Below are 21440 nucleotides of genomic sequence, written 5' to 3' on the forward strand. Positions count from 1 at the left end.
ATACACTAAAATCCAATGACACACTACTCTTCTTTTCTGGGCCTTTCTCCATTCACAGTGACTTTTAGGTGCAATACTGAAATAGACTGTTGTCTCTCTGAAGAGTTTGTAAACAGCAACTACATTCAATATGGGTAGTACCAACAATGGACCTTAACTGACCAAAGTGATGCCTGTGCATGGCGATGGCCAAGTTGGCACATTCACAGGTCGCAGCCACAGTGTCCTGACTGGTTGGCTGTGTTTATGAGATTTGTTTATGAGGGCGCCTCACCTGCAGAGACATAAAGATGTGAGAAGTGCACACCTGTATGAGCTATTATTATTTCTATTACTTCCATTTGCAGGTGAGAAAAGTGAGACACAGAGAGTCTAAGCAACTTTTGAATTAGAGAAGGTGAGTGAAAAAAAGATGGCAAGAGCACTACAGAATGTTTTATCCAAGTTCTTCAATTTGCAGGTAAATTGAAAGAGACCTTAAGTGTATTGCCTATTTAACGCAATGCCATAAAGACAGAGTCAGGATATAAACCTAAGTCTTTTATTCCAAGGCCGGTGTATTTTTTTTTTTTTATTAATAGTTTATTGTCAAGTTGGTTTCCATATAACACCCAGTGCTCATCCCCACAAGTGCCCTCCTCCGTGCCCATCACCCCCCTTCCGCTCCCCCCAACCCCATCTGCCCTCAGTTTGTTCTCTGCATTCAAGAGTCTCTCATGGTTTGCCTCCCTCCCTCTCCCCCAGTATTTTCCCCCTTCTTCTCACCCATGGTCCTCCGTTAAGTATTTTTCCATGTATCATACTGACTAAAAACACAGAGCCTAAATCTGGGTATGGCATAAAATGACATGCTTCAGTTTGCCTTGATGATGACCCACATTAAGAATTTATGTTTTATGGAGGTGCCTGGGTTGCTCAGTGGGTTAAGCATCCGACTTCATCTCAGGTCATGATCTTGCAGTTCGTGGNCAGTTCGTGGGTTTGACCCTGCTCAGAGGCTCTGTGCTGGCAGCTCAGAGCCTGGAGCCTGCTTCAGATTCTGTGTCTCCCTCTCTCTCTACCCCTTCCCTGCTCATGCTCCGTCTCTCTCTGTCTCAAAAATAATCATATAAAAATTTTTAAAAAAAGAATTATGTTTTACATCTCCACCCGATATACAATACATAAATAAGTGTAACTGAAACAAAAGCTTTATGAAGCAAGGCTAACACTTCTACATAGGATACATTCAAATATTTTCTTTCTTTTGTTTTCAATAGTTTAGTGTCAAGTTGGTTTCCATGTAACACCCAGTGCTCATCCCCACAAGTGCCCTCCCCCATGTCCATCTCCCCCCTCCCCCCACCCCTGTCAGTCCTCAGTTTGTTCTCAGCATTCAAGAGTCCCTCATAATTTGCTTCACTCCCTCTCCCCCACTATTTTCCCCTTCTCTTCCCCCATGATCAGATATTTTTTGGTATTTTGTTTCATATTAAAAGTATTCTGGGGACTTCCAGTTCTGTCACAGGTAGAGTAGCTTGTTTCTTTTATTTTTTATTTCTTTTATTAAATTTTTAAAATGTTTATTTATTTTTGAGAGAGAGAGAGTGAATTGGGGAGGGGGCAGAGAGAGAGGGAGACACAGAATCTGAAGCAGGCGTCAGGCTCTGAGCTGTCAGCACAGAGCCCGAAGCAGAGCTCGAACTCACAAACCGGAAGATCATGATCTGAGCCGAAATCGGACACCCAACCAACAGCCACCCAGGTGCCCCTAGAGTAGCTTGTTTCAAACCTACCTCCTTACTGAGAAAAACGAAAATAGCCAGAAAGAAAATGCTTTAAAGAAATTGGTTTGCGGGGCGCCTGGGCGGCTCGGTCAGTTAAGCGTCCGACTTCACTCAGGTCATGATCTCACAGTTCGTGGGTTTGAGTCCCACGCGGGCTCTGTGCTGGCAGCTAGCTCAGAGCCTGGAGCCTATTTCAGATTCCGTGTCTCCTTCTCTCTGCCCCTCCCCCACTCATGCTCTGTCTCTCTCTGTCTCAAAAATAAATGAACTATAAAAAATTTTTTAAAAAAAGAAATTGGTTTGCTAACATTAGAGATACCAAAAACAATGAGGACTAGAGGAGCCAAAATTCCAGAGAGAAAGGAAAGACAGAAAGATGAGCCCTGTTCGGTGCCGTACCTTCCATTGAGGAGATTCATTCCTCCAAAAGTGAAAGCAGTGACTTAGAGCTTGGAAAGCTGAGCAGAATTTAGTCATACACAGGAGGCTGGAGGCAAAAATTGAGGTTCAATATGTAAAACTCCCTTGAGCCAAAAGGTGAGGGGCTTGCAAATGAGGACATACCAACCATTGTTTGATCTCAAACTCTATTCGGGTAAAAGGTCAGGGGTTGAGCAATCTAGCTCCTCCTGGCTGCAGCAAGCCCCTGAGATGTAAGTCTTTAGTGAACATTGTGATTAGAATGGTCAAACATGTTCTTCAAGCAACTGTTAAGCAACCCCCACCTCTAACTGCAAAATTCTCGCTTCTGTACACCGGCTTCGCCCCCCTCCCTATATAAACCCTGAGCTATGGCTCGGCGGGGCGCTCTTCCGAGGACTCTTTGGGTGCCTGAATAACCAACTCCTTTTGTGTTTGTGGGCTTTGTGCTCAGTGATTCTCCTTCGGAAAAGGTGGTCTAACAAATAACCACCAAGAAAGAGAGACGCCAGGAAACACCCCGAACTTTCACATGAGACCATGAAGGACTATGCCTAGAAATAAGAGTGAATCCAATACAGACCAGCTCTCAAAAGTGCTAAAGTTCAACTTCAGATCAGTTCAATTCTGAGTCGTTTTATAGTCATCTGCCCCTCACCCACCTGTTTGCCCCAAGCATAAATAAATAAAAGATAACATGTTGAGCCTTCAAACGTTTGTCATACGAAATGTGGACATTCCATTAAAAGTGACCAGGCATGAAAAAATACAAGAATAGACCAAAAAAAACAAGAGAAAAAATAATCACATAATAGAAATATTCCCAAAGGTGATTGAGATATTGAAATGATTAGAATCAGGCTTTAAATCAACTATGACTTATGGTTTCAAGAAGTTTAAAAACAATATGGAGAATTTAGTCCAGAGAAATTCAGGCTACAAGGGATAAAATAGAAGTTTTATAACTAAAATTCGTAATAATTAAAATTAAGGACTTCTTGAATAGGCTGGATAGAAGATTAGTCAAAGTTGAAGAGAGAAATAGTGAATTGGATGTCAAACCAGAAGAAAGTAACCAGATAGGAGTATACAAAGATAGATAGATTTTTAAAATACAAAAAAGGACACAAAAGTCATGTGGTTTACAGTCTATATGTAAATTAAGTCACTGAAGAAGATGAGGGAATGGACTTATTTTCTAAGTTTATTTATTTTGAGAGAAACAGAGACAATGTGAGCAGGGGAAGGGGAGAGAGAGATGGGAGAGAGAGAGAATATTAAGCAGTCTCTACTCTGTCAGCACAGAGCCTGATGTGGGGCTCAAACTCATGAAGCTGTGAGATCATTACCTGAGCAGAAACCGAGAGTTGGATGCTTAATCTACTGAGCTACCCAGGTGCCCTGGGAACGGACTTATAAAAAAAATACTTGAAAAGAAAGTGACCAAGGATTTTTCAAACTCATGAATAACATCAGATCATAGAGTTATGAGGCACCATGTACCCTAAGAAAGATAAATTTTTTAACTTAAGGCAGCCAGACTTGTTATCTGTTGGTTCTGTAAAGAGCTAAGACTAATGCATTTCCAGAACTCTGGCCTTTGAGTCCTAGGCTGATAGATGCATACCTCTTGCCCCATCCAGAGGGAAGAATGTGCCAGTGTTCAATTCTTCTCATTCTCATAGGAGAAAATGGAAAGGGTGGTCAGGTGGACCAGCAAGAATCCATCAAAAGGTGGAAATTATAGGGGCGTGTGGGTGGCTCAGTTGATTAAGCATCCAACTCTTGATTTTAGATTTCAGATCAGGTCATGACCTCACAGTTCATAAGTTCAAGCCCTGCATTGGGCTCTGTGCTGACAGCTCAGAGCCTGGAGCCTTCTTGGGATTCTGTGTCTCCCTCTCTCTCTGCCCCTCTGCCACGCAAGCTCTGTCACTCTCTTTCTCTCAAAAATAAACATTAAAAAATTTTAAGATGGAAATTATACATCTAGATAAGCACAAGTAGAGTCAGAAGGTACAAGTAGGTTGTATGAATGTGTCAGCAGGTGGTCCATATACCCTGGGGTCCAATACTTTTGCACTGGCTCTTCTCTATCTCACAGTAGTGGCTATATGGGAGGTTCCTTATGATTAGGGGAGAGGAAAGGGCTGATTTTGGATCATGGATGGCTCAGATTACATCAGAGTGTGCCAAAAAGAAGATGGCAGCTGCACTCTTTGGGAAAAGCCCTGAAATAGCAGGGAAGGAAAATTCTCTAAGAGGTCAAGATCCAGGCAGTACAGCTGGCACCCAATTAGGGACAAAGAAGAGGTCCAAAGCAAGAATACACAAGATCTGTGGGCCACCATGAGTGGCCCAGGGCCTGGAAGGAGAAGGATTGGAAGGTCAGGGATAAGGAGATTTGGATGGAACCACAAAAGGTGTCACACCTTACTGCCCACCAAAGAGTGTCCATTGTGGAAGAGGGTTTGAACAACAAGCTAGACTGAATGACTCTGCAAGTTCATGTTAACCACTCCAGAGCTGGAATAAGGGACATATGAACAGAATAGCTCCATGGCAGAGATGGAGGTCATACATGGGCCCAAGAGCAAGAGCTTCGCCTCACCAATTCTCATCTAGCTGCTGCTGCCGCCAAGTGTCCAGCCTGGCACAGATTGGCACTGAGCCCTGACGCAGCTATATCACTTGAGGAGACCACTGTCTCCTTGGTACAGTTGGATGTGACCGGGACCACACACAACATCAGTATGGGTTGGCCTGTCCTATCCATGGGGCCCTGGCCATTAACTGAAGATGTACATAGTTTTATTTCATCCACCTACAAACAATCCTATCAACATTATGGCAGGCAAATGGACTTACTTTATAGAAAAGGAAGTAAGGTTGTGGTCAGAAATAACCCACGTGTCCTGTTATACACTGCACCACTCAGAAGCTGATGGCCCGAGAGAAAATGCCTCTCAAAGATTCTGCTTCCGGATGATACCCTCTAAGATTGGGTGTCATTCTCCAGGGAGCATATACAGCTTAAATCAATCACCATTAATGGTGATGTGTCCCACGAGGCTGACTAGGAGTGGCCACACTTACCAATACTCTCAGCGACCCACCTTGGGAATTTGGGCCTCCCATTTCCATTACTCCTAGCTGTGAGGGCAAGGAAAAGAGTAGTCATCCCTGCAGGGGTTATTGATGTGGTCATTAAGAAGAGGTAGGATTAATGTTGCACAAGAGAGCAGGGAAAAACACATTCAGCATCTATGTGTTCTACACGGAGACTCCTGGTGCTTCTGTGTCCAGTTCTAATGGTAAATGAACGTCTGCAGTGATGGCCCTAGAAGGGCCTGGTAACCAGGATCTTGCAGCCCCCGGGAATAAGGGTCCGGGTCATCCCAACAAGCCCCAGCCAAAGTTGGGTCGAATCTAGAATGGGTTGGGGAATGGGACTGATGACTGTCAGTTACAACCTCCAGCATATCCTACAATCTTCTCATGTAAATTTCCCTCCAAACCAGACCAAACGAAGTTCTAGAGCAGCTGTTCCCATATGAGACAAACTCATTATAAGAAGCAAGGAGATTTGAGCAGTACAAGGGGTGCTGTTCTGAGTCCTGAGTGCTGTGGTGCACTGCCCCAATACCCTTTTTAGAGACAGTGTATCCATTCCTGGTGCCTAGGAGTATCAGCTGCTGATGGCTCACAGCCATGTCTTCCATTGGGTAGTACCCTCGACTTCCGAGATCTGCCTTACCCAAGGTTACCCCCTCTCCTAGGGAAATGGCCCAGAATAATGGCGGAAGTGAGGACATAGGGGCTCAGCCCTCTTGTTTCAGATGGGGATAACTCTTAGCTCTAGAGTTTTCTGCAGCATCGGCTGAGGCCTCAGGTATAACCACATGGCACTCCCACTGACCAATCTTGCCTTCCTTTCTTCCTTACACGTGTGTCCCAAGAGCACTCTCCAATAGACCTGCACACGCATTACCATCTCAGGGTCTGTTAGCCTATTAGCTAACCTAGTGCAAGCGATTGCCTTCTTTGAAGGAGTTTTTCCCCCAACTTCAGTCAAGTGGCCCCAGCAGGAGCAAAGTCATAGCATCCTGATCCCCATTGGTCCAGGTTGTTGTTTCCTGCCTGTAGGGAAAGCCAGTCTTCAATAAATAAGAATGAAGGCAACACAGACACAAGCAAACATTTTTAAAATAGAGTCTTAGGGTGCCTGGGTGACTCAGTCAGTTAAGTGTCCGACTTTGGCTCAGGTCATGGTCTCACGGTTCGTGGGTTCGAGCCCCACGTTGGGCTCTGTGCTGACAGCTGGCTCAGAGCCTGGAGCCTGTTTCGGATCCTGTGTCTCCCTCTCTCTCTCCACCTCCTGCTCACACTGTCTCTCTCTCTCTCTCTCTCTCTCTCAAAAATAAATAAACAAAAAATAAAAAAGAGTCTTAATTGAAGTCACTATTTGGGGTATACCAGATGCTCTGGTTCCTTGCTTCCTTGGATTTAGTTGTTCAGTTTTCTTTTGAGTCTTATAGAAGGGTTGAAGGATTTGGGGCCAATCAAGGCAAACGGTATGACCAGGAGAGGCAGTACTACAGAAGTTTCATTGAGCGGTGCCTGGACAGAGAGAGTTACATTACGGGGGAGGTCCATCCCTGCATGAGACCATCCAGAGCTGCTATAAGGGGACTCCATCCAGAAGGGGAGAAGGGCAAGGGAGCTTCGGGGGCAAAGGAGGATCCAAGAAGAGGCTCTAGTGTCTAGGTAATGACTCCACAGGTAGTCTCTGGGTCAGAGGGCTCCAAGGGGCCTTAGCAATTCGAAGTCTTAAAACCACAGGTTCTATCTGACCAGCGGCCAACAGGTGTGGGATGAGAGTTCATGGAGAACGCAGAGCAAGCAGGCTTGAAATGGCTAGAAATGGGGGCCCTTATGTGTCTCAGTCCATTAAGTGTCCAACTCTTGGTTTCGGCTCAGGTCCTGATCTCATGGTTTGTGAGATAGAGCTCCATGTTGGTCTCTGCACTGACAGTGAGAGGCCTATTTAAGGTTCTCTCCCTCCCTCCTTCTCTGCCCCTCCCCTTCCCTCTCTTTCTCTCTCTCAAAGTAAATAAATATTAAAAAAAGAAATGGCTAAAAATGTGTGTGTTCAGACTATTTTACGAATAATTGGCTGTGTAAAATTTTGAGGTTGGTGCCGATGGACTTTGAGCTAACTAATCTCAACTTGCAGTGAACAAAAAAACTATGGGCCAATATATTGACACCATCTATGGTTCGTTTAAGATTTTTTAATGTTTATTTATTTTTGAGGGGAGCGGAGGGGAGGGGCAGAGAGAGAGGGAGACACAGAAATGAAGCAGGCTCCAGGCTCTGAGCTATCAGCACAGAGCTTGACATGGGGCTCAGAGCAAGCCACAGGGAGATCACGACCTGAGCCAAAGTCAGACGCTTAACCAACTGAGCCACCCAGGTGCCCCTCTTTGGTTCATTTATAAAACAAGTCTGTAAGATACCATTCTGTCCTAAAAAATACCCCATTAGCATTCAAGCTGGTTTGCGTTGAGGCTCTGATAGTTGTAACCAAGCTAATACAAAAGTCTAGCTTAAGTCTTGCTGTCTTTATGAAGCCAAATGGAATGATCGATCGTCCTCTCTGCCTGCTTGGGGTCATGAGGTGTGTATCATATTCCTCTGGGCATGTTTTGATCTTGTATTATTCTCTTTTATTTTCAGGTTTTGTCTTCCCTAGCTTAGTAGCACTTTGAGGGCCAGACCTTCCTGATGCCCCACTTTTGTCAAGGTCCCTGTGTGTGGAGCTGCCTGGCAGAGGGACCCCTTCCTTCTCTCTGCTGTCCAGAGCCCTCCCTTCCACCTCTCTGCAGGCCTCAGACCAGTCAGGCTGGGGACTGTCTTCCTCCACGATAGGAAAGATATGAGAGCATCCTAAGCTGACACAAAACATTTCCTAAGTTGCTAAGACCCTTCTTGGTTGTTGCTCCTTTTCGGAATCTTCCCTAGGGCTCACCGATACCTGGGACTTTTGACCACCTCTCTTGCTTTCCCCTCTTATAGGAGCTGCTTGGTACCTCTATCAATCAATCAATAGTGAAAAATAAAGCCCAGGCAGCAAATCAGAGCTCCTGGCTCTGATCCCCGGGCTGTGTGTAGCCTTAGACAGTCTCTCAGCTCCTCAATGCCCTTACTTCCGCATCTGGAAAGCCATGACCCATGCTTCCTATGTGTGGGGCACAGCGCCTACATCATTCCTGTGAACCCTAACAATGTGATGCGTGCGCCAGCGGTAAGGACCCCCGGGCTTCCGGAACATGTTGCCCCATCATCTCCAGATAGACCTACAGCTGTACCCTGCCCCTGTCTTTACACTCGGCCCCTGGTTCATGGCCCAGCTTGCTCCGGTCAGCCCCAAGCTACCTGCGCTCCCTGGCTCTTGCCCGAGAACCCGTCTGGTTCTTCTGATTCAGCATCACATGAATCTGTGAGACTTTAGGCAAATCCCTGTGTCTGGGCCTCTTCCCAGAAGACTGAAAACATTACAGAGGTGATATTTCAAGTGGATTTCACTACTTGCTATGTTGAGCAGTGTTATTTCAAAGGATGAATAGGCTAGCCATTTTGTAACGCTTAGAGAGAAGGATTTAAAAACACCTGGAAGAAAGAAGGCTAGAAGAGTGATACCCGAGTCAAAAGATAAATAAACCCAAAGGATGGGGGCATCCTACGGAGAGCACAGGTACCGAGCCTCCAGGATGATTGGTTCCTGGCAGCGGAAGGGACATTTGTCGTGTTGTTATTTCTCTTGGCTCCATCCATTTCAATCGGATGGGTATCCACTCAGGGAAGAACACAGATTTTTCTGGGTTGGGAGGCAAGATGGAACATTGGAACCGACCATTTGGAAGAGCGGCAAAGTGGCTCATGGATTTCGCGCTTTCTGCCTGGTGCTGGCAGGTGAGATATGCAGAGAGAGAGAGGGCTGGCATCAGATGAGCCGGGAGGCCTATTTTTGGAGGATGCATGGGGACAGCCACCTCATGAGTCCGCGAGAGAACGTTTTTCTTTCTTCTGAAAATATTCTTTAATGTCTCCATGCTCCACTTTCCCAGGAATTGAGTGGCTGCTGCCCTTCAGAGCAGCTATAAATAACCATCGCCAGTTTGGATAAATAATGCAGTGGGATGAGGATGAGGGGGGCCAGGTGTGCTGGCCATGGAGAGAGAGGAGGGCACCCCAGACACAGCTCCTGAAAGGCCAGTGCATGGGGAGAAAGGAGTGATACTCCCTGGGGAAACTTCAGAACAGACCCCAGGACTCTGGTGCCTGTGTGGCCTCCCTGCCTGAGGAACAGCGCCAAGCACAGAAGGGGACCAAGGTGGAGCTGCACACAGGCTGGCGCGGATGTGTGCACATGGGCTGGTGTGGACCTGTGCACACAGCGCCTGCTTAGCTGATATCTGGAAGCACTGGTCTGAGCAGGAGTGAGAATGATGGGCATGTGGGCTCAGCGCTGTCCCCTCAGGACCCGGCCTCCATGTTGGCTTCTTTCAAAGTGCACCCTCACCTATCAAGGGGCTCATGAGCATTCTGAACAACAGCGTGTGAGTCCTTTTTGGCAAAGATGAACAGAATGCAAGAAATTGTTACCCATGCGCCCAACTCATCTGGGGCCCAGCAATCAGGGGCCCTAGCTTGAAATAAGTCAACAACTCTGTGGCGACCCTGCCCCTCCCATATTGCCGAGCCTCTGTTCTTATTACCATCAGGACATCCATGTTCGGTCCCCCCATTTTCCTCCTTCATGATTGGAGATGCTAACAACTTGGAGAGCCATGCTTTTAACTGGAGGTGGTCTCCACCTAGGAGAGAAGGAGAGGTTCAGCCAGACTTCCTTCTGCCTGCTTCTTCAGGGAGCCCCAGGGAAGGCCTTTCCCAGGGCGGGGGCAGGAGTAGACCACAAAGCTCCCACTCTCCTCGAGCCCATAAGAGAAACACGATAAACAGATATTGTGCTGTCAACAACATTTTCCAGGACACATTAGTGTTTTTGTCTTTTATTTCCACAGAACTCCTGTCCTACCGAGCAGAAAAAGGCATTTGATTCTCCAAAGACATGGACTCTTGTCAAAGCCTCTGTTCTGTACCCTCGGACAGGGCAGCCACATGTATGGGTCCAGCTGCAGTTCCGTTTAAAATCAGAAAACCGGGGCACCTGGGTAGCTCAGTGGATTAAGTATCTGACTTCAGCTCAGGTTGTGATCTCATGGTTTGTGAGTTCAAGTCCCGCATTGGGCTCTGTGCTGACAGTTCCGAGGCTGGAAGTCGGCTTCAGATTCTGTGTCTCCCTCTCCCTCTCTCTCTCTCTGCCCCTCTCCTGCTCATGTTCCATCTCTCTCTCTCAAAAATAAATAAACATTAAAAATTTTTTAGGGGCGCCTGGGTGGCTCAGTCAGTTAAGCGTCTGACTTAGGCTCAAGTCACGATCTCACGGTTGGCGGGTTCGAACCCCACGTCGGGCTCTGTGCTGACAGCTCAGAGCCTGGAGCCTACTTCAGATTCTGTATCTCCCTCTCTCTCTGACCCTCTCCTGCTCATGCTCTCACTCTCTCTCTCTCTCAGAAATAAAAAAAAAAAAACTTAAAACACATTTTTTAAAGCAGAAAACCAGAAGTGGGTGCAGGAATGAGCTCACGCATGAAATTGTTCGTTGCTGGTGTAATGAGTGTAGGGTCCATCCTTGGTGTAGATTTCAACACGAAACTTAGGGAGCATTCATGGTGACAGTCAGAGGTCGTGGGGGAATCTACTGTGTCTGGCCCCTGACCTTATTCCCTCATCCACACCGGCACAGGCCAGCAGTGGTGCTAGTGAACCCTGCTGGAGGTAAACAAGTCAGAGAGAAGGAAGCCTGTCTCTGTGTTTTAATGTATCATCTTATTTACTATTGGTCTTCTCCTAGCCATTTTCTGCAGGGGCTGGGAAAGTTGTGCATTTGGATCATGGAGGATTTCTTTCCCAGAGGTAAATATCATTCAGTTCCAATTTGAGGACTTGTGTGGGGTGAAAATATACCTAGAAATAACAGGGGCTAATGGGTTTAAATTCATACGGATGTGAATGGTCTGATACCAGATCTTTCCAGCAAGATTTGATGAGTCATGTCCCTGATGGGAAGGAAAGAGATAAAAGATAGAGATGCAACATTCATTGCATCCCCTAGGCTTTGGTATATGTGTTTTCATTTTCCATTGGCTCAAGACATTCTTTCAATACCCTTTCGATTTCCTCTTTGACCCCAGGATGGTTCCAGAGTATGGTGTTCAGTTTCCGCATCTTTGTGAATTCTCCCATTGGACGTCCAGTTTCATTCCGCTGCGGTCCCCAAAACCTGCTCTGAATGATTTAGATCTTAAGTTTGTCAAGACTTGTTTTGAGATCAGCCATGTGTCTATCCTGAAGAATGTTTCGTGTGTGCTTGAGAAGAATGTGTGTTCTTCTGCTGTTGGGCGGGGAATTCTGTATAGGCCTATTAGGTCCATGTGGTCCTGCTTAAGGGGGAGCATGGTGGCCCCTGTCCAGAGGAATTCAGCAGTGTAGACTTTGGGTAGCTCATCAGGTGAGGACAGCACGCCAGTCTTCAGTGGCCAAGGCTGGGGGTATCTACAGTGTGGTAAGGGCCGCTGGGGTCCTCCTGTACCCGTCTTCTTCATCAAGGGGTAGTCACAGCCACAAGACCCCTCTTGGTGTTGGGGTCTGAGGCAGGCGTGTGACGAGTGCCTGCAGAGTTCTGGGGCATGAGCACGCATGAGCCCACAGTGATGCCAGCTCTGCATCCCAAAAGCTTTTGTGTGTGAATTTTCTCTTCTGGGTACCTGTCATTCTACAGAGCATGGGTTTGAGAAATGCTGGTATAGGAAATCATTCACTTCACAGGTGGGCCAAAACCCACAGCCTTCTGCCCTTGATACCTTAAAGCCCTGATATTAGCAATGTGCCCCAGAGAAAATTGCACCCTGATCCCACAGTAAATGCTGTGGGCATACACGTTTTTGTGAGCGGTGAACAACGTTTCTCAAACAAAGCTGGAAGAAGCGGACCATCATACATACTAAGATTAGCTTCGTGAAAGCACTTGGCTGTGTTACTGTTCTGGGATCTGCCAGTGGCGCCCAGAATAAAGGCTTTTGTTCTGCAAACTTTTGGCTAAGAAGATCTTGTTATCCATTTATAATATGCTCCACCAAATAGGGTATGACTCAGGGCCTCCCATGCTCACACTTCCCACGTGGAGTTTGATGTGACATTCAAAGTATTTAACAATCAGCCGGCATACCGACACTGGCCAGCATACCAGCCTCGTGTGCACCTGCTGAATACTGCCTCCACTTAGTGCTGACCTGTGGCCCCGCTTTGAAATGGAAAATGTAAAATGATTTGATAAATCCCAAAGGCCTTAGCCCAGAAATCCCCGTAACTACAGTTGTTTGAGCAAACAATGGCATTGCTTGTCTAGAAAGCTTGACCTGAAAGAAAGAATAAAGCCCGTGGCAAAGTCACGGGCATGTTCATTACCAAAAAGGACCTCTCCGTAAGGTAGCTTCCTGTAATGATGAGATACACGCCTGGTTGGTAAAATTACCTTTTTTGGGGGGAGGGGGTCACATTACTTTTCCTTCTGTCTAAAACCCATTTTGTTTTGCCCAGATATATTTAAAACCTTCACAAGGAAAATAATTTCTCTTTGGGTAGCTGCCTTTAAGGAGTTGTAAGCAGAAGCAGTTTGGTAAAATGCTGAGGCCTGAAAGGTAATGAAGAAATCTGTCTCAGTCCTAAAATAAGCATTATTTGGTGGGGGGAGGGGAGACGGGAGAGTGTGCAAGGAGAGGTGGCCAGACAGTGAGTATCCTAGCTTCTCAGCGATTACAGAGTGGGGGCTAAAATACCTCGCCCACACCATCTGTGTGCTGTGTACAACAAATGCTGGAATGATCCCTGGAAGAAACCCACAGACCTCCATATGCATCCCTGCAGAGTCAGGCTGGTTTCATAGCGGCTTCAGAGTGGGGCCTAAAATATCTGATCATCTTTGATTTGCTGCCTCCCTGCCCCACCCCAGCCTGGCCCAATCCCAGGCCAAGGGGAGGGCATGGGTGGTGAGGGGACCTGGCCAAAGGCACAGGGGGTTGTGGTTGGCATCTTGGAGGCATGAAGGAGCCAAGATTCAAGGATGAGACAAAGCAAAATTTTGAAAGTGATGGTAACTGTGCAGGGTGCATTGCTTTCTTTTCTGATGGAGGTTCCTTTTCAGTGTTTCTCTTGACACTAGCCCCTCATGCTTGTGCAGAAAATGGTTAACTGAGTAGGTCTGGGGGGTTTCAAACCTGGCATGTTCTTTTGTTTTGTTTTTACATTTATTTATTTATTTATTTTTGGAGAGTGAGACAGAGCGTGAGCGGGGGAGGGGCAGAGAGAGAGGGAGACACAGAATCTGAAGAGCCTCCAGGCTCTGAGCAAGCATTCAGCATGGAGCCCGATGCAGGGCTTGAACCCACGAGCTGTGAGATCATGACCTGAGCTGAAGTCGGAACATTCGACCGACTGAGCCACCCGGGCTCCCCAAACCTGGCACGTTCTAAAGAAACTAGCTTTTAGGTGGCTCCTTGGAGACGGGTTCTAAGCCCCTTCGAACATGCTGCCTAGTAACACTACTTTTGTATACCTAGAGCTTTGGCCACACCGGATAGTCCAAGATAACAACATCATGATTTGTGGTGGGGACCTTGGGCCATGCCATATTGGTTTGACTCCTGGAGACAGAGAACTACAGTCAGCCATGTGGGTGTTCCACGCCAAAGTGACCACCCCCCCCCCGTTGTGCGTACTCCATACACGCTGTCACAGGTCATTTCTGGCAGAAGTAGCTGCTGCCCACGCAGCTCAGGGACAGAGCACCCGGAAGCTTGAGACTGGCTTCTCCAGGACTTTGTCCCCTCAATCCTTTTCCCTTGGCTGCTTTTAATTTGCATCTTTTCACCGCAATGAACCATAACCGTGACTGTAGCAGCTTTTCCGAGTTCCGTTAAGCCCTTCCGGTGAATTACTGGCACACTTTCTGCCTAAAGGTAGTCTTTCCATTGATCTTGAGGGTGGTCTCAGAGACCCCCGACCACAATGTCATCTTCTCGCCAGCACAGACTGTCTTCCTCCAGATAGCCCCCAAGATAGCCGTGAAATATGTTGCCGTCACTTCCCTTTCATCACTTTCCTGCTGTTCAACTGGCCTCTGAATCCTGAAAAATCAAAGATGAGCCCCCTCGGGGCCTGCTTCAGTCTTGGCCAAGCAGCCGGGGGGCTGAGGGCACTGCTGTGAGTGAGCCTAGTCTCACTCCCAAGACTAATCGTGCGAGGCCAGAGCACCTGTGTCCCACCAGGCACAGCCCATCTGTCAGGTGCGTGGCTTCCTCTTTGATTTTCTAGTTCTACTCAAGTCTACCCCACGCCCCGCCCCTGACCTCCAGACTGCATTCTTACTTCGTGACTCCCATCTTCACCTAGAGCTGGACCCTCTTCTCAACGTCCCCAGGGGCCTCCTGGCCAATCACAGGCATCCCAGTCGGACCACCCCTGATCCAGGCTCTTGCCCAGCACATGGTCATTGCCATGGTGGAAACAAGCCCAGAGCCCCTCCTCTGAAACATAAGGAGTCAGGGGCAGCCAAGACTGAATGTCAAACCTCAAGAAGATATTTTCCAGCCAAGTGTTATCCCTACCTTGGCCTCCATCTGCAGCGGACAAGAGACTGTGGCCTTGGTTCCTGGAGGACTTGGAATCGCTGATCTAAGAAGTGGATGAGAATTCTCTGTGCTGGGGAGGGGGTCGGCAGCGGGGTTCGCTGAGCTGCCTCCAGCTGCCTGTCCTTTCCCCAAGCGGCTGGCGCAACGCCCACTCATATTTCCGGTCTCTGTTTAGGTGTTAATTTCCCCAGGGAAACCTTTTCAGTGCCCTGGTCTAGGTCAGGGCCCTTTGGTCTATGCTTTTGTGAAAACATGGTCTTTTCCCTCCAAGACTTCAGCTGCCTCTATAATTATCGGGTCAATGTCATGTCCCCTGTTGACTGCAGGCTCCGTCTCATTCTGCTCCCCATTGCACCCCCGACCTAGCACAGTGCCTGAGACAGAGTAGGGTGCTCAGACATATTTCCTTTTTTAAAAATTTGTTTAATGTTTACTTATTTTTGAGAGAGAGAGACAGAGCATGAGCAGGGGAGGGGCAGAGAGAGAGAGGAAGACAGAATCCGGAACAGGCTCCAGGCTCAGAGCTGTCAGCACAGAGCCTGACACGGGGCTCAAAACCAAGAACCGAGAGATCATGATCTGAGTCGAAGCCGGACACTTAACCGACTGAGCCACCCAAGCAGCCCTCAAATATATTTCTTGGATTCAGTGTGAAGTGTACCAATCATGTCACAATTGCTTTGTGATTTTTTTTTAATTAATTCAAGGTCCCCTTCCCTATAGGTATACTCAGCTTTCATAATCTTTTGCTCTTGTAATTTGGTCATCTGGTTACAACCTGAAAGACATTAGAGAAGTGATTAGTTGCCAAGGTAACCCTTCAGAAGTGGCAAAAAAGGACAGGAGTGCAGGAAACAGACGTGCTGGCCTGTGTGGATGGGCCACGCCCCTTCTGCCCACCTGTCTCTTCCCTGATTGCCCCAGGGAACAGAGAGCTAATGCTGAGGGGAGGGAGTCTCTCCTTGCAGAAATGGCTGGAGAAAATTCTGACACATGGTACAACACAGATGAACTTGGAGAACGTTACACTGAGTGGCATAAGCCTGTCACAAAAGGGCGAATATTATACTCTTCCACCTACATGAGGTTCCAAGAGGACCCGAAATCATTGAGATGCCAAGTAGAATGGGGGTTTCCAGGGGTTGAAAAGGGGGAGAGGAGGTCCTTGTTAGTCGGTACATAGTTACAGTTTGGGAAGAAGTCCTGGAGGTGCATGGTGGTGATGATGGCCAACGATGTCAATGCACTTGATGCCGCTGAACTGTATACATAAAGGGTTAAATTAAGAAACTTTTATGTTGGGGCGCGTGGGTGGCTCAGTTGGTTGCGCGGCCGACTTCAGCTCAGGCCACGATCTCGCAGTTTGTGAGTTCAAGCCCCGTGTCGGGCTCTGTGCTGACAGCTCAGAGCCTGGAGCTTGCTTCAGATTCTGTGTCTCCCTCTCTCTCTGCCCCTCCCCTGCTCGTGCTCTGACTCTCCCTCTCTGTCAAAATAAATAAACATTGGGCACCTGGGTGGCTCAAGCAGGTAAGCGTCTGACCAGCTCAGGTCATGATTTCACGGTTCGTGGGTTTGAGCCCCACATCGGGCTCTGTGCTGACAGCTAGCTCAGAGCCTGGAGCCTGTTTCAGATTCTGTGCCTCCCTTTCTCTCTGACCCTCCCCTGCTCGCACTGTCTCTCTCTCTCAGAAATAAATAAAAAACATTTAAAAAAAATAAAATAAATAAACATTAAAAGAAAAAACATTTTTAAAGAAAACTTTTATGTTGTTGACCGCAATAAAAGAAAACGAAGAAAGAAAGACAGATGGTGAGAGCCTTCCGATCAATCAGGGATCTGATTGACACAAAGCAGGAAAACACTACCCACCAGCAACCGGGCAGGGGACACCGTGGCCCAAGCCGGCTGTGGCGGAAGGTAGTGAATGTCTTTATATTTATCTAATCTTGTCCCATAAAAACATTGCCTCATAAAAATGCCCTTCTCTTGGAGCTTCTCTGCCAGTTTCACGTGTCTGAGGGGCTAACATTGGAAAACCAACAGTTCGATGAACCCTCTCCCAGGTGCTGGCAATTAGGGACGTGGTGTGTGTAGTCTGCCTGCTATGAACAGGGGAGGGGCACAGAGACAGAGGGAGACACAGAATCCGAAGCAGGCTCCAGGCCCCAAGCTGTCAGCCAAGAGCCGGACACGGGGCCCGGCACCAGTAGGCTCTTCATTCTTGAAAAACCCTCAGACACACCAGAAGCATACCCAGGACCTGTCTCAGGAGGCTAAGAAAACTGAGGTTGTGGGAGATGAAGAACTGTCTGGAGGTTACATATCTCCTAGGAGGTGGAAGCCAAATATAAATCTGTCTGATGCCGGGGCTCCTGGGTGGCTCAGTCGGTTGAGAGTCTGACTCTTGCTCTCAGCTCAGGTCCATGAGTTCAAGCCCCGCATCTGGCTCTGCGCTGTCAGCACAGAGCCTGCTTGGGATTCTCTCTCCCTCTCTCTCTCTCTGCCCCTCTCCTGCTCATGGGCTCTCTCTCAAAATAAATAAATAAACTTAAAAAAAAACCACACAAACTCTGTCTGATGCTACTGAGGCTGGCTCCGTCAGAAGCAGGGCACCAAAATCCGGCTTCACGGCTGTTCCAGACTTAAATGTGCCTAGGTCCTCTCAGCTTCATTCCTCCTCTGTGACTGCACCCCAGTCACAGATACTCCCTCTGCAAAGGATGTTGACGCTTCCCCTGGTTTGGTCATGTGGGATATCTGTAATTCTGCAGATTTGCTGCAAGGGACTCAAATGCCAAGAGACAGGCTGAACATGCCCAGAAAGCAAGGCTCGCCAGGAGAAGCTGGGAAGGAATCTCCCAAAACAAACTTTTTTAAGTGCAAGGCAAAGTTCCCAGGCCACCCTCTGCCACCCATCCCATGGCGTGCTCAGCACGGTGGCAGCCAGCGCAGGTGGTTACGGTGTTTCTAGTGACCTGGTATTCGGAGAGGAAATAAGGAGTAGGCTTTCTCTTTCGAATGGACTTGACTGAAGAAGAACCCTTCAAGTATCCAAACCCTCGGTCCACCGATGTCCACCCCAACAAGTGATACCATATAATCCCTTCTGAGACTGGGAGCCAGACTGACTGCTGCCTTCCTTAAGTTACCCCAAACCCCCGAAGGGCCCTGACTTCGGATCATTGGGGCCCCTATATCAAAGCTCCCAATCCTGTATTTTTCCCACTCTTGCTTCCCGGAAGTGCCTGTGCAGGTGATGTTTTCCTCCACGTGGGAGAAAGCAGCTGTTAACTAACCTGACTAGACCCAGGGAGAGAGGTCGTGGAAACAAGCCGGTCAGCTCTCTGTGGTGCAGAGTGGACGCTGGGGGGATGCCGAGTAGTGGCAGTGGTGGCTGGCATAGTCATGGCGGGTGTGGGCACAGAAGGTAGCCAAAGACAGCAGACCAGAGCCCTGGAGAGGTATGTGGGGCACCAGAGAAGAGCTCAAATGATTCAGGACTCAGCGCCCCAAGGATGGGGTCGGGAGCATCTGCAGGACCAGGCAGCATGTTGCTTAGGACCGTGCAGAACTGGAGAACTCTCTCAACTATAAAAATAAAGCTGGGGGGTGCACCTGGGTGGCTCAACCAGTTAAGCGTCCGACTTCAGCTCAGGACATGATCTCACAGTCTGTGGGTTCGAGCTCTGCATCGGGCTCTGTGCTGACAGCTCAGAGCTTGGAGCCTGCTTCGGATTCTGTGTCTCCCTCTCTCTCTGCCCCTCCCCTGCTCGCTCTCCGTCTCTCTCTCAAAAATAAATAACATTAAAAATGTTAAAACACACACACACTCAAAAGTGATAGATAGTCAATGTCAAAAATTCAAACAACAGAGAAGGGGGAGAGTAAAACTGAAAGTCCCCGCCCTTCTCTTCAAGCAATTTCTCTCCTCTCCCCACCCAGGGTAACCACTATGTGCTATCAGCAGTAAACATATACCCTCTGGTCTTTTCTCTGGGTATTTGGAAACATGTAGAGACCTCTTCCTCCCAATCAGTTGCCACTTGAAATGTCATGCTCCTTTATTATTTTTTTTAATCAAATTCAATCTGAATCCAGGCCTCAGGCCCCCATCCCCGGGGCTTCCTCACCCCCAGAATGACACAGAGATCCCAGGATCCCGTGCCAGCCAAGGAAGACATCACCCGTTGTGACCCCAGGGGTCCTCTCAGATCCAGTAATTCTGCTGATTCTGTGCCTCATTCGAGGCCTCGTTGGCAAACTGAGGTACCCACTCACTGGGTCCAGCTCTATCCTTGCTGACGCTTGCTACCCCTGGGGCAATATCAAGGTTCCCCCTGCACCTAAACCCTCACCTTCCCCTTCTTTTCCAATGGTGGGACAGCTCGTGCTGGCTCTTGCTTCTTGTCACCAAAGGTCTCTCCTCTTCCCGTCTCACCTTCAAAGGCTTGCCCTCACGTAATCTCTTCAGTGAGCTCATCGGCTTCTCATGGCCTCTGTTTCTGCCTGCAAAAATCATTAAAGCAAGAAATCACTAGGAATCCAAGTGCCTAGAGGTGGGAGGAGGGAAGTAGAGAGCAGCACACAAAACACTAGGGCCCACACGCAAATAAAACGGGATCACACAAAGGGGTCCTACTGTACGTAATAGTCTCCAGGTCGCCTTTTTCACGGAAGAATATCCAAGATGCGCCTCTTTGCCAGTATCTTGACATCAACATCTCTTTTTTAAAAGAGAAGGAGTGCTTTTTCATTCCATTTCATTACGCCGCTGTGCTCTTAATGGAGATGTTGGGTTTCCTTCGAAGAAACGCCTGCTTTCAATGCTGCACATGTACATGACTCTCTGCACACATGCATATTTCTGTAGAGGAGAAACCCAGAGTGCAATTCCTAGATTCGATTGGTGGCATATGCTCCCTGGCATTAAATAAATATTATCAACTCTTTAAAAAGTGCTGAACAGGGGTGCCTGGGTGATTCAGTCAGTTAGGCATTGACTCTTGGTTTTTGCTCAGGTCATGATCTCCCAGTTCATGAGTTCGAGCCCTGCGTCATGCTCGACACTGACAGTATGGAGCCTGCTTGGGATTTTCTTCCCCCACCCCCAAATAAATAAATAAATAAATAAACATTAAAAATAAAATAAAAGTGCTGGACCAGTCTATGCTTCCATAGGATCTATACATACCAGTTCCGTGCCTCCTTACCAATTATGATCATTTTCCTTCTAAAAATCCATCTTGTGGAGGAAACATAGCCTCATATTGGGGCGCCTGGGTGGCACAGTCAGTTAAGTGTCCAACTTCAGTTCAGGTCATGATCTCACAGTTTGTGGGTTCGAGCCCTGTGTAGGGCTCTGTGCTGACAGCTCGGAGCCTGGAGCCTGCTTCGGATTCTGTATCTCCAGCTCTCTCTGCCCCTCCCCCACTTATACTCTCTCTCTCTCTCTTTTGAAAATAAATAAACTTTAAAAAATTAAAAAAAGAAAAATAGTCTCGTATTGCATTTTGTTTTGCATTTCCCTAATTGCTGGAGGAATTGAGTGTCTTTTCGAGTGTACTGGCATATCTATTTCTTCTTTATGAATGATCTCCTGGCTTCATCTATTAGTTTTTAGAAGCCATGATCTTATTGATTCTAAAGAGAATGCACTTTTCTAGTTCATGAAGGCTAACCCTTTGTCTTACCTAAGTTATAACGTTTTGCTCCAGCTTTCCCTTCATCTGTCACCTGTGATTGGGACTCTGACTTAATTGGTAAAGGGGGGGGGGCAAAATCAGTAAATGTTTCAGAGCTCCACCGGGTAATTCTAATCAGCCAGGATTGAGAGCCAGTGCAAAGAATAAAATAGGGACCAGGCACCAGAAGATGTGAGCAGTGCCTCAGGGCACTGAGGTATATCACCATGTTTACACCAGCCCTAAAGTCTCCCCAGTTGTCTCTTACATTCTTTTTTTTTTTAAAATATTTTTTATTTATTTATGAGAGAGAGAGAGAGAGACAGTGTGAGCAGGGGAGGGTCAGAGAGAGAGGGAGACACAGAATCTGAAGCAGACTCCAGGCTCTGAGCTGTCAGCACAGAGCCTGATGCGGGGCTTGAACCCACGAACTGTGAGATCATGACCTAAGCCAAAGTCAGACGCTCAACTGACTGAGCCACCCAGGTGCCCCTCTTATGTTCTGTTTCTTTCACCATAAAGAGTTCACGGGGAGCGACAGGCTTCTTTGCAGCCTGACACCCTTTCCATAGCGTCCCATTGCCTTTACAATGAGACCCAAACTTCTCACCCTGACTCCAAGGTCCTGCATGACCTGGTCCCTGTCTACCCAGCTTCATCTTAAGACGCTCCTACCCCAGCTCCCTATACGTCAGTCACTGCCTTCTGCTCTGTGACCTCACCGAGGGCTCTAGTCTCATTTGCACCTGCTGCTCGC

The sequence above is a fragment of the Hyaena hyaena genome, unplaced genomic scaffold, assembly GCF_003009895.1.
Source record: "Hyaena hyaena isolate Hyena2069 unplaced genomic scaffold, ASM300989v1 scaffold_193, whole genome shotgun sequence".
In the NCBI taxonomy this organism is placed as follows: domain Eukaryota; kingdom Metazoa; phylum Chordata; class Mammalia; order Carnivora; family Hyaenidae; genus Hyaena; species Hyaena hyaena.